This window comes from Mauremys reevesii, linkage group 1, assembly GCF_016161935.1.
Source record: "Mauremys reevesii isolate NIE-2019 linkage group 1, ASM1616193v1, whole genome shotgun sequence".
NCBI classification, from domain to species: domain Eukaryota; kingdom Metazoa; phylum Chordata; order Testudines; family Geoemydidae; genus Mauremys; species Mauremys reevesii.
In genome coordinates this window covers 101,635,543-101,647,471 of record NC_052623.1, presented here as the reverse complement: position 1 = coordinate 101,647,471, position 11,929 = coordinate 101,635,543, and the positions used below count along the sequence as shown (strand labels likewise).

At 44.2% G+C, this 11,929-nt stretch overlaps 1 long non-coding RNA gene across 1 annotated transcript in view; it reads right to left on the bottom strand.

Annotated features, from left to right (window-relative positions):
* Positions 1-9,717: 9,717 nt before the first annotated feature.
* The window catches only part of LOC120395947, a 38,676-nt gene continuing 36,464 nt past the window's right edge, over positions 9,718-11,929 (bottom strand). Inside the window, exon 3 of the long non-coding RNA XR_005592898.1 lies at positions 9,718-11,343. This is a non-coding gene — a long non-coding RNA (uncharacterized LOC120395947). The remainder of the gene's footprint in view (positions 11,344-11,929) is intronic.

Sequence of the window (11,929 nt, the reverse complement as noted above, 5' to 3'; positions counted from 1 at the left end):
CCTGAAATACCATCTACGACTGGGGCGGCTGAAGATCCGGCCGCCGTAGTCACCGCCCCCCAAATATTAGTGCCCTAGGCAACCGCCTAGGTTGCCTACTGGGTTGCGCCGGCCCTGGAAGGGCCAGGGGCGAGCATCCCAGGGCAGGAGCTCAGGGGCCAGGCAGGAGGGTCCCGCGAGCCATAGTTTGCCCCCCTCTGGTGTAAATCCTATTAGTAGGTGAAAAAGTCATCTCAACCAAATTATACTACAGATTGAAAATTCCTGAAAATTGCTCTTGTAACAGTCAGCTAGCAAGAGATTTAGCGATCAGCACACCTTTGATAATCGCTGTAACAGAGTAGTGCTTGTCTGAAGTTGAAGAATGCCACTAATGGTAAATGAGGGCAATCTATGAGCAGCTTACATTATATCTAATGGAAGTTTTCATGGGATCGGATGCATTAGTTCTGAACCTCTTAGTTCATGAAGTTTAATTAGAGCTGTGTCTTCCCCAGCATTCTTATTATTCCCATGATAACACTGGGTTGAAATGGTTAAAAATGTAGATGAATAATAAATGAGTGATCTCATTTTACAGCAAGAACATATTAGTCAGACTAACAATGAGGCCTGATTGAAGAGCTCTGTATATATTTTTTAAATTCCTTTTTCTTTAAGATAAGTGAAAGGTGCGAGAAGTCAGATACTAGAAACATACCAGAAAGTTGCCTTCTCAGTTGTCTGCGTTCTTTGAAATGCAGAATGACTTTCTTGTAGTTCAATTCTGTCATTTCCTGCTAAAATGGCAATCTCAAGATTCTTTAAATAATGTTATTTTTTATGTTAAATAAGCAGTGTTTTTGAAATGTCAGTTTAGTTATTTGAAAAACAAAATTAAGTGATGATGAACTTTTATTCTTTAAAAGCATAATTGCTCTGCTGTATGTGGATGCTGGGCTCAGATCCCAAGTACTGGAAGGTCAGATTGGGAATATATACACTGAGGTCAGGTTTACACTAAAAACTTTTGCTCACATACCAGCGTTGGTTAGGATTGTGATTTCTGTGATATTTCTAAGGCCGGGGGGGGGGAGGGGGGGGCAAGTGGGGCAATTTGCCCCAGGCCCTGGGCCCTGCAGGGGCCCCCACAAGAATATAGTATTTTATAGTATTGCATTTTTTGATTATGGAAGGGGCCCCCAAAATTGCTTTGCCCCAGGCCCCCTGAATCCTCTGGGTGGCCCTGGCTATTTCTATATCAGCAAAAGCCCTTGTGTAGATGCAGTCATACTGGTATAAAAATGCTTCTGCTGTAATAGCTTATTTCACTCAGGGAACTGCTACAGCTATCCTGGCAAAAAACACTTTTTTTTGCCAGTATATGCTGCATATACACACTAGGAGAGTTTGCCAGCAAATAGCTATGCTGTAGACTATACTTCAGATTGTGGAAGAACAGCCCCCAATTATTTTAAAGGTTAAACTCTATTGTTGTTCTATTGTTTTCTAAAGCAGTAAAACCTGGAGGCGAGTTGAATTGTTTGAATTATTGGGTGCCTTTCAAAGGACAATGATATGACCTACATTTGCAAAGATGACAAAGAGTTTGTAAATCCTCAGCTACACAATGACTAATACTCAAAGCCTGTTTGGGAAGTCTTGAGGAGGAACTTTGGTTTTGTTCTGAATGAAAATGGATTTTCCACAAGTTTACCAGTAGGTGGCATTTTTGGAGCAGTCAAAAGTGTTATTTGACCTGTAACAGTTAGGCAGTAGACTGATTTTATACAGCCAATGCTTCACAGTGACGGTGTGGCAAATACTATGGATAATTTTAGTTCAAATAATAATGGTTCAACTTTTCAAGGATTGTATGGCATATTTCTTTTTTAACTTGATGATATCTTCATTACAGCTATTGACAAAGATAATTATATGAAAAATTTGGAAGCCATCTACCAAAGGTTCCAGCTTCAGTATTCACTGTGGAAAGCTGCTATGGAGGGAAAAATTAAAAAAAAATGAAGGTTTGAGGTATACAGTACAAGGAATGCAGAGAGCCCTCTGTGCTCTCATATATGAATGTGTTTTATTGTTGTTTTTAGTGATTTCATATTGACGTACCACTTGTACAAGTGTATTATTTTTGCACTGTGCAGACAATAGGCATGTTGTGTGGGGGAAAACATCCTTGTATTTTGCTGGAGCAACGGTTGAAAGCAAATCCAGGCTCTAAGTGGAGATGGACAAAGTTTTTCCAACAAAACTTATTAAAGCCAAAAAGGCAGCAAGCAGATTTGGCAACTCTTGCCAAACTGTTTCAGTTTAAAAAAATCCTAAATAATAATAATAATAGTTCAAAAATGTTTTATTTTTCAATTTAAAAAATGTTGTTTAAAAATTCTTTAATTTTTATTTAAAAAGTTAATAAATGCTCAAAACTGAGGTAAACAAGTAAATTAATGAATATAAAACGTAACAATTCAAACAAGAATTTCACTATTCCAGTGTGCTGGGATTGTGAAAAAGTATTTAAAGTACAGATTAAATTTAAACTATGAAATGATCAAGACATGATTTAATATATTCATGATACCTATAAAATTGTTAGTCATTCATCTAACTTAAAATAAATAGCAAAGATAATACATTGAATTATTATAGTAACTTGACTCCAAGGATCTCAAAATGCTTCACAAACATTAAAAAAATTAGATTCCCAACACCCTTGTGAGGTAGGTATTATCTCTATTTTGCAGTTGAGGAACTGAAGCACACTAAGGCTAAATCACAAAATGTCAGAACTTAAATAGAATGTTGATCTCCTGTTCCTCAAACACTTGCCCATACCTTTAGTTTTGAAAGAAGTTAAGTTCTCTTTTAACGTCCCTACCACCTTCTACTATTTTGTCACAATAGCTGTGTGATGCACCAAGGCATGGTTACAGGCTGTTATTTCTGATGACTCCTAACTCCTAATAGCTCCTCCCTGTTCTTAGTCATTAGCATGGGCGGCAGATGAAGCTTCCCCTGGGGACTCTAGCCCCTTGCCTCACCTCTTCCAGCCGAGGCCCCATCCCCATTCGCTGCTCTCGGCCCCCCGCTTTGGCCCTGGCTGGAATGTGGCGGGGGCTGAGGGCTCGGCCCCTCTCCCATATTGCCCTGGCTGGAGTGCAGGGAGGGTAGGGGGACTGAGAGCTTGGCCCTAGCTGGGACTGCAGAGGAGCTCTCTGTCCTCGGAATCCAGAGGAACCAAGGTGGATTTGATTTAAATTATGCTTTAAATCACTAGTCAGGAAGGCTCGATTTAATCATGGATTTCTACATAAAAGTACATGCTTCTTGGTTTTTATAACCTTAATACATATTCTTCACAACTCAGATAAATGTAGGTTTCATTTTTAGAAGGTACACACTATACATTTTAAAGTGATTTATTCTGAAAACTTTTCAGATAGTTTTACAGCTACATCAAAAAATAAATGATTGCTTGGTTATTTCATTTACCAAAGATAATTGAAGCAGATATTTATGAAATCATTGGGAGGTGAACTATCTCCAATTCCACAGGTTAATCATTAATATTTGGAGGATTTTCTTGCTGTGCTGTATTAGGAGGAAAACATCACCAGACAGACAGTTAAATTGTTTTATTTAACTAAAACAACGTTATATATTCTGGATTTTTTTCTTCAGCAACAAACATATAATATTTTAACAAAACAAGCATATGAATTTTTGAATTTAGTTAAAAACATTCACTTTTTTAAAATCAGGTTTATTTTTGTTAAAATTGTTTTTAACTAAAATAGTTAAATGAAATTAAAAAACATTAAATCGACTATGTCAGCCAGGTCAACATGAGAAATTTAAAATATTGGCTTCTGCAGCTAACTCAGTTGTCTTCACCTTCATTTTCCTGTTTGTTCATAATCTGGAAAAGAAAAACAAGCTTTCCTGCTTTTTCAGGTCCCAAACGATTTCTCAATTTGGAATGAATTAGTCCAAAAGAAGAAAATATTCTTTCTACACTGGCAGAAGAAGCTACTGCTGTTAAAAGTGAGATTATCACTTCAACAGTCTCTCAATCCCAGTGCTTAAGTGACTTCCACCAGTTCACTGGCATGACTTTCTTTAAAACATCATCAGCAAACATATATTTCTTGAATGGTTCACCCTTAGCTCTGAAGTTTATTATAGTTAGCATTATGGAGGGATGATTGCTGGATGTCCATGTCAGAGCCAACTCCTGTTCTTCAGCAGTTAAGTTTTGATCCTGGTACCGAGTACTGAGAATATTTGCAAGAAAATGAGCTGGAGATAGTGTTTGTCCCATTCGTTTTTTTAATGTTTGTAATTTAACTCTGGTATTGCATATTTCTCTTTTTAAGATCTCACTCAGTTCCTTCCAAATTTCAGCAATGTCAGCAATAAAACAGCTATTTCCCTGCATTTTGTTCAAGGCTACAGAAATAGGCTTCAGGGTACTCAGCGTGTGTTCAACATTTCTCTTAAGCCCAATGTTGAGAACTTTGGCTGTGACAGTGCCATCTATTTTTTCAAGATTTTGTTCACAGACTGTCATCAGATTAGGCCAGTTCTTGATATAGTGCTCAAAACAGTCCACTACTGAGTTCCATCACACATCTTGTGGGCAGGGCTGCCCAGAGGATTCAGGGGGCCTGGGGCAAAGCAATTTCAGGGGCTCCTTCCATAAAAAAAAGTTGCAATACTATAGGATACTATATTCTCGTGGGGACCCCTGCAAGGTCCGGGGCCTGGGGCAAATTGCCCCACTTGCCCCCCCCACCCCGGGCAGCCCTGCTTGTGGGAGAGTTAGCTGGTTCCTCCCACTTTTTTCAGAGCAGCTGCTGAAAAGTGGTTGCTATGGAAGTGTTTTGCAATTTCAACAACGTTAGCCTTATTTCTGGAACACTGAAGTCTTTGGCTAGGAGGTGCATCAAATGTGCACTGCAACTGTATGTTATTAGCTTGGGACTCTCTTCACTCTCTACTAAATAATTTCTTCTCATCTTGGATACATTTGCAGCATTGTCTGTGACCAAGCTGTGTACTAGACATTTGAATTTTTTTTCCCATGGTTTGTTATAGCTTTTACTGCTACTTCTTGTAAGTATTCTGCTGTGTATGTATTTCCAGATGTATCTACTGTTTCTGTAAGGAAGACATTCCCTTCTTCTGTTGCCACACAAGCACATACAACAGGATCATTGTGAACATTGCTCCACCCATCAAGACTCAGGTTAACAATTTTACCTTTTGAACACTGCTCAATTTCTCTTTCATACACTTGATCCAGCAATTTGCCTGCGACATCTGCTCTGTTGGGTGAACTGTATCCTGGTCTTAATTACTGAATCATGTTAGTGAAGTGTGGGTTTTCAATCATACGGAAAGGAGAGTTTGTTGCATAAACAAACTGGGCAATTTTTTCATCAATAACCTCTTTTTATAATCTGCTGGTTCTTATCACAAACTTATTTATGGTTGTTTCTGGATGATGGAGATTTTTTTTTCTTTTTGCTACAGGTGATATACTGTGGCTATGTGACATACATGATCTGACTGAAACACTATCATTGGCAGATAACTCTGAAACTATAGAAAACGATGGTGATCTTGAAGGTGGATAGTCTTCAGAATCCTGCATGTTGAGGATGGATTCTCCTAAACAAAATAAGTCAATGCAGTTATTTAATTATTATTACCACACTGCTCATTTAGTATTACTCATTGCATTCACTGACACTCAGTACTACTTTAAAGGTGAAATTGTAAAAAGATCTGCCTATTTCAGCTATTTATTTTTTATCACAACTGCATCTAAAATGATAGTAACATAGAGTAACAACTATATTTTTTGCTCAAACATGAGAATTCAAGCACAGTCCAGAAGGAAGACAGGCAGTCCTCAAGAAAACAGTATGAAATAAAAGTTTACCAACCTGAAGATCCTGCATGTTCAGACATGTTCCTTTCATCATCTTAAACACAGCTTCCTCCTGAGAAGGAACACTTCTCATGATGTTGTTTCATTTGGGAAACCAGGCCTTGCATTTTTTTGTTGCACTATTTGCATTTTGCACACATGCCTGTCTTATTCCCAAACTAGGTCTCTTTTATGGCCTGCTGCCATGATAGGTTTTCTCTTGTAGTGAGAGAATGGTATTGTAGATCTCAAATCAATGAAGGCTACACTCAGAAAGACCGCAAGACTTCTGGAATATGCTGCTCAAACAGTTTCACTTTTGTTTCTACTGCCTGTCTCTCCCTTCTCACATTTATCTCCAGACTGCTTCTCCTTGTCCAGACCTATTCCACCCCCAACGATCTTGTATTCATTGAACTTTTTGAAACTTTGAACTTTTAGAGAGAGGTAAGGGATTGACTCTGTTTACACAAATTTGCAGAGGAACAATAGGGTTGAGGTCTGTTATTTCTCACTGCTACATATTATTTATTTATTTAAAACATTTTTGCTATTAACAAGCATATCATCTCTAGAGACACAAATTCACAGTTTGAGAACTGCAAAACTAAGCATCTCTGATGGTATCTTCTAGACTGAGCACTGAGTCCCATTGGGTCGATAGAAAGATTAACCTAAATAATCTATACAGATGCCCCTGGAACCCCATAAAATTGGGTCCCTAATCCATGAACTCATTTACAAAACTTTTCTTAAACATTACATGAATATATTGTCTCATACTATAGAATTAGAATTTATAATCCCTATTCCATGATACATTATATCTCAAAGATATCTCACCTTAATTAAAACTATCTTTAGATAGGTTTTTTCCCTCAAAAAGCATGTTATTAAAAAAAATCCAATTTTTTTTATTTAATTGTTTAAAAAAAAATTGTTTTTTGTCCACCCTGAGAGCAACTCCCCCCATTCTACCCACATCCCCCCCCATGGCCCCACCCTGTTGTGCTGCTTCCCCTGCAGCCATGCCCCTGTTCTGTCCACTGCCCCATTCCTGTTACACCCCTACTCTGCCTATTCCCCCTCAGGCCCCACCCCCGTTCATTCCTCTTCCCCCACTCCCACAGCCCTGAGACCGGAAAAGCTCTGTGCCCCCGCTGAGGCACGAGGCTCAGGTGCCAGCTCAGGTGTGAGGCTGGAGCTGAGGGGTTCAGCGTGTGGGAGAGGGTGTGGGCTCTGGCAGAAAGTTGGGTGTGGGAGGGGGCTCAAGGCTGGGATAGTGGGTTGGGATGTGGGAGGGGGTGAGGGGTGTGGGCTTTGGGAGGGAGTTAGGGTGCAGGAGGGGGTTCCTACTTGGGGCAGGTGGTTGGGGTGTAGGCAGGGCTGCCCAGAGGGGGGGGGGGGGGTCCGTGTCGGCCCCGGCCGGCCCGCAGGCCCCCAGAAAGAACAGCCCTCCTGCCTGCCTCTCCCTCCTCTCTGCCTCTCAGCATCAGCGCCGCGCTCCCCCCCCCTGAGCCCCCCCCCCTGCCCGCTCGGCGGGGCAGGGGGCTCAGGCAGGCCCCCGGCCCGCCCGCTCCCCCCCGGCTCCCCCCCCGAGGCCTCCGGGAGGGGACTGAGGCTGAGGGCCGCCCCGCCGGGCGTAGGAGGCGGCTGGCTGGGGGGGGGGGCGGGGCGCGACCCCGCCCGCGCGCGCCGCCCGCGCGACCCCATCTTCGGCCGCGGGGCGCGGGCGCTTCTGTGACCGGCCACCCCCCCCGCTTCGCCTGGCGACGGCCCCGCCCCCCCGCCACGCCCCCCCAAGACCGGCCGCGGGCGGCGGCGGGCCCCGCGGGTGGTGGCGGGGCGCGGGGGCTCGGGGCGGGTCGACTGGCCCGGCGGCCCCCAGCCGGGAGGCGGGCCCGCCCCCCCTGGGTGTAGGAGGGGGGTTGGGGTGTGGGCTCTGGGTGGTGCTTACTTCAGGCGGCTCCTGGAAGTGGCTGGCACGTCTGGCTCCTAGGTAGAGGCATGGTCAGGTGGCTCTGTGCGCTGCCCCAATCTGCAGACGCTGCCCCCGCAGCTCTCATTGGCCGTGGTTCCTAGCCAATGGGAGCTGTGGAGCTGGCGCTCAGGGTCGGGGCAGCGCATGGAGCCCCCATGGCCATGCTTACACCTAGGAGCCAGAGGGAAATGCCAGCCACTTGTGGGAGCCACACGGAGCCAGGGAAGGCAGGGAGCCTGCCTTAGCCCCAATGCGCCACTGACCGGACTTTTAATGGCCCAGTCAGCGGTGTTGACCGGAGATGCCAGGATCCCTTTTCGACCAGGCATTCCAGTCGAAAACCAGACACCTGGCAACCCTACTTGGCAGTGAACTTTAAGACTGTCCAGGTTTGTTTGTTCTAGCCACTGAGGGAGTGGCTCAACCAGAGCAGTGGAGTTAAGGACAGCCGGGGATGGCGTGGAAAACTGTGATAGTACCTTGGAGGAGGAGGACTCTTGTGACTTGGCTGAAGGGCTAAATCCTCTCTCCCTTCTTAAGCTAGTCAAGCTACTATTGTGCTCACCAAATACATGCAAAAGCCTCTGTGCCTAGTGCACCACATGCTTCTCTGGTGCCTGCCTTTGTCTCTGCTTTCAGCTGCAAACACAGGAATTAACTTCAAAATGACTGCAGTTTTCTTCTCATTCAGCATCTCTGACACCATGCAATGACCTTGGGGTTCATTAAATAACAAACCAGTGAATGAGAAAGGCATAAAACTTTAATAAAACAAACTGGAGATCTTCTGTAGTAAGTTGCTGCACAAGTTCCCAACCTCCGCCTCCAGAGCACATCTCCAAATTCCTGTGTTCATAATATTGTCCTTTATGAGGGAGCGACTCTAAATTATAATCTTTTACAAATATATCTCTGCAAGATGTATTGACTGGATACAAAAAGTCTGGTTATAGGTGGTGGGGGGGAGGAGTGGTAGCCTTTTCCCCAGGCCTGAAGAGGCAGCTCCTGTGGAAGCACAAATGCACCTGCTCAGGCGGCCCCTTTGAGGTTTTCAGGGTTGTGGCAGAGGACAGAGTGCGGGGGCCCATGGTGAGCAGAGTAAGGGGCTCCCAACAGGCATGGAATATTCCCCGGGAGGGAAGGAATGTGAACTGGCCTACCAGCCAGTGCTTCCCCCAGCCGTGCTCTCAGGCAGCTCCAGGGCAGGGAGGGCTCCAGCATGTGGGAAGGGGGGCAGTTGGGCAGGCAGCACAGAGGGATGCTGGAAGCTGCCTTGAAGGAGGGCTACATCCAAGCTCGCCAGCGGGGCTGCCTGGCTGCTCCCATGAGGCCACAACACTCTTTTGACCTGCACTCCTAGGCAGCCTGCTGGAGCTGGGGTTTTCAAGTCCCTTCAGACTGCCTACGCTGGAGTTGACAAGGGAGAGCAGAGAGTGATGGGGGGTAGGGGACGAAGAGGAGCAAACGAGGGTGGGACCTTGGAGGAAGTGGGAGAGGAGGGGGGGTGTCCGGTTTTCAGAAATTAGACATTTGGCAACCCTGTATGAAGATGAAGCATGGCAGCTCGTGAGGAGCAAGAGAGGAACTGCAGGACAACAAAGTGAGACAATGGGCTGAGGAATGGCAAGAAGAGGGAGCCAGTCTGAAAGAACTAATCCCAGAACAGCCAGGAGGCGGTGCCTCCAATGGTGAGTAGCGGGACCTGTAACAACCGGCTATACTGTAATAGCTGCTGTGACTGCTAATTGGTGCCTACAGCTGTGTGCCAATTAATGTAGTTCCTCATATGCAAGTGGGCCGGAACCTTTGTAGAAGTGGGGGGGGGGCAAGACCAAAGTCCCCCCTCCCTCTCTGTGGCTGGTTACTCCAGTGATGAGCCAGCTGCCTCCTCTTCTGGTGCCACAACATCCCCTGGTGGGTGAAAGGTGTAATTGCACTGTCTCCATGGCAGAATCTATTATTCTGCAGGGGAAAAAAATCTGTGGGGGCCATGAATTCTGTGCTTATGTTTCTTTTGTTAACCTGGTTCTGGTCTTGTGCTAAGTTGATTTCATATGAAAGCATCCACTCATTTTGTTAGCCCTGGCCTTCTGGAACCACTTTTACACTTAAAATTATATTTTATTGTGCATATTCCATCCTTGGCCTCTCCTGAACTACAAAATAGGTTGACTATTATAATGGTGACTTTTGCTGTGTAGCTAAATTCCATTAGAAACCAGTACTGTATCTAAGGGCTTGTTTATGCAGGTGGTATAGTTCACACTCAGTTGACATGTACTAGTTGTTGTGCAATACATAAGCCGCACTAATAGCACGTATATGTGGCAGCTGTGCCCTCTTTCAATTCACATCAGTGTGTACAGATGATGGAGATTTGGTGCACACTAAGCATATGGCATGTCTGCCAAGTATTTCATGGTCATTTGCTTCACTGCAGAGCTGTATGCATTGCGGGATTTTTCTTGCTATGCATTGTGGGATGCATACCAGAAGCCAGTGGAATTCTGGGACTTAGGGTCAAACGTCAAAACTCCCATGATTCTGCTCCCTTTGTCCCATGCTTCCTTTCTTTCTAGGCAGGCTAGTGCCATTTTTTGAATTGTTGTCAACCAGCATGGATGCAACAATGCTCTGTGCCATTATGCTGTCAGATGTGTGAATATGCAGAGGCTGTTGGGGCTTTAGCTGACACTGGGTGGCTTTGGTCTTGGACTTCAACTGCTGCACCACTGCACTCATGTGGCTATAGCAGTGGCTCCTCTAGCAGCAACAGTGGAGGGAGGAGGAGAAGGATACCATGCAACTGCTACTACACAAGCTCTCCTTAAGGGTCACAAAGTGCAGTGCCATTTCTCAGCTCAGAAAACCAGAATCAGCTGGTGGCAGAGGATTGTTCTTCAAAGCCAGGATGAGCAGCAGTGGTAACAGAATTCAGGATGGTAAAGGCAACCTTTTTTTGAGATCATTGCTGAACTAGCCTCAGAGCTACAATGGCAGTGTACCAACATGCAGTGTCCCATACTTGTTGATAAGTGGGTCTCCATTGCAACCTGGAAGCTGACCATCCCTGACTGTTACTAGTCTGTAGCCAACCAATTTGTCAATTGTTGTCATGAAGGCATGTGCTGTCATGCAGAAGTTACTGTGGTACTGGGCAATAATGCTTGCCAATACTCAGGAGGTTATTGATGGCTTTGGATGCATGGGGACAATACACAACAATGCTTTCTGGGTTTGTGTCAGGGCTCAAAGTTCCCAAGTGCACCGGATGTAGGGTGTACATAATTCTTATTGTTAGAATTAAATTCTTACCAGCATCCTTTAACAAAATTCTGACCTGAAGTGCTATTTGAATCATTTTGACACAGTAAACTATTTCTTTCTGTTCCTCCTCTTCTTCCATCTCTGCTGCTTCCTCCACCTCCTCCTGGAAAAATACAATACAAATAAAAGCAAGACAGAATGAAGGATATATGATTGATACTGATAATTCCTAGAGGCACAGACAAAAATTAGCATAATCCCTTATGGCTCATTGAGATGCTTCAGCAGGAACAGCCATCTGTCCTGCTGTTGAGGGTACAGGGTGGATTTCACCTCCATCCACTATGTGCTTCACCTGCATCAAACTCTGACTTTGTATCATCCAAAACCAGGAAATTAGTGATACTGAATAAAAGTGTATCAATAATCTAGTTCCACTAGCTGAATTGGTTCAAATCTTCCAGGATTGCATAAATGAAAAGCAAGGAGGGAAAACAACTTTACCTCATGCTATGTTAATGGAAGAATACCAATGAAATTTGCAAGTTTACAATAATTTATAAAAGATTTTTCAATAATGACCTTACAGTCATTCCATTTTTGCAGTATCAGAAATGAAAATTAAAAATTACAAACATGTATAAATTGATAACCTACCAACCCTTTAGGAACATCTCCAATCTCAGGAGTCCCACAAAACAACTCAGATAAAAAGCCTTCCAGATGCTGATAATCAGTTCATGCTATCA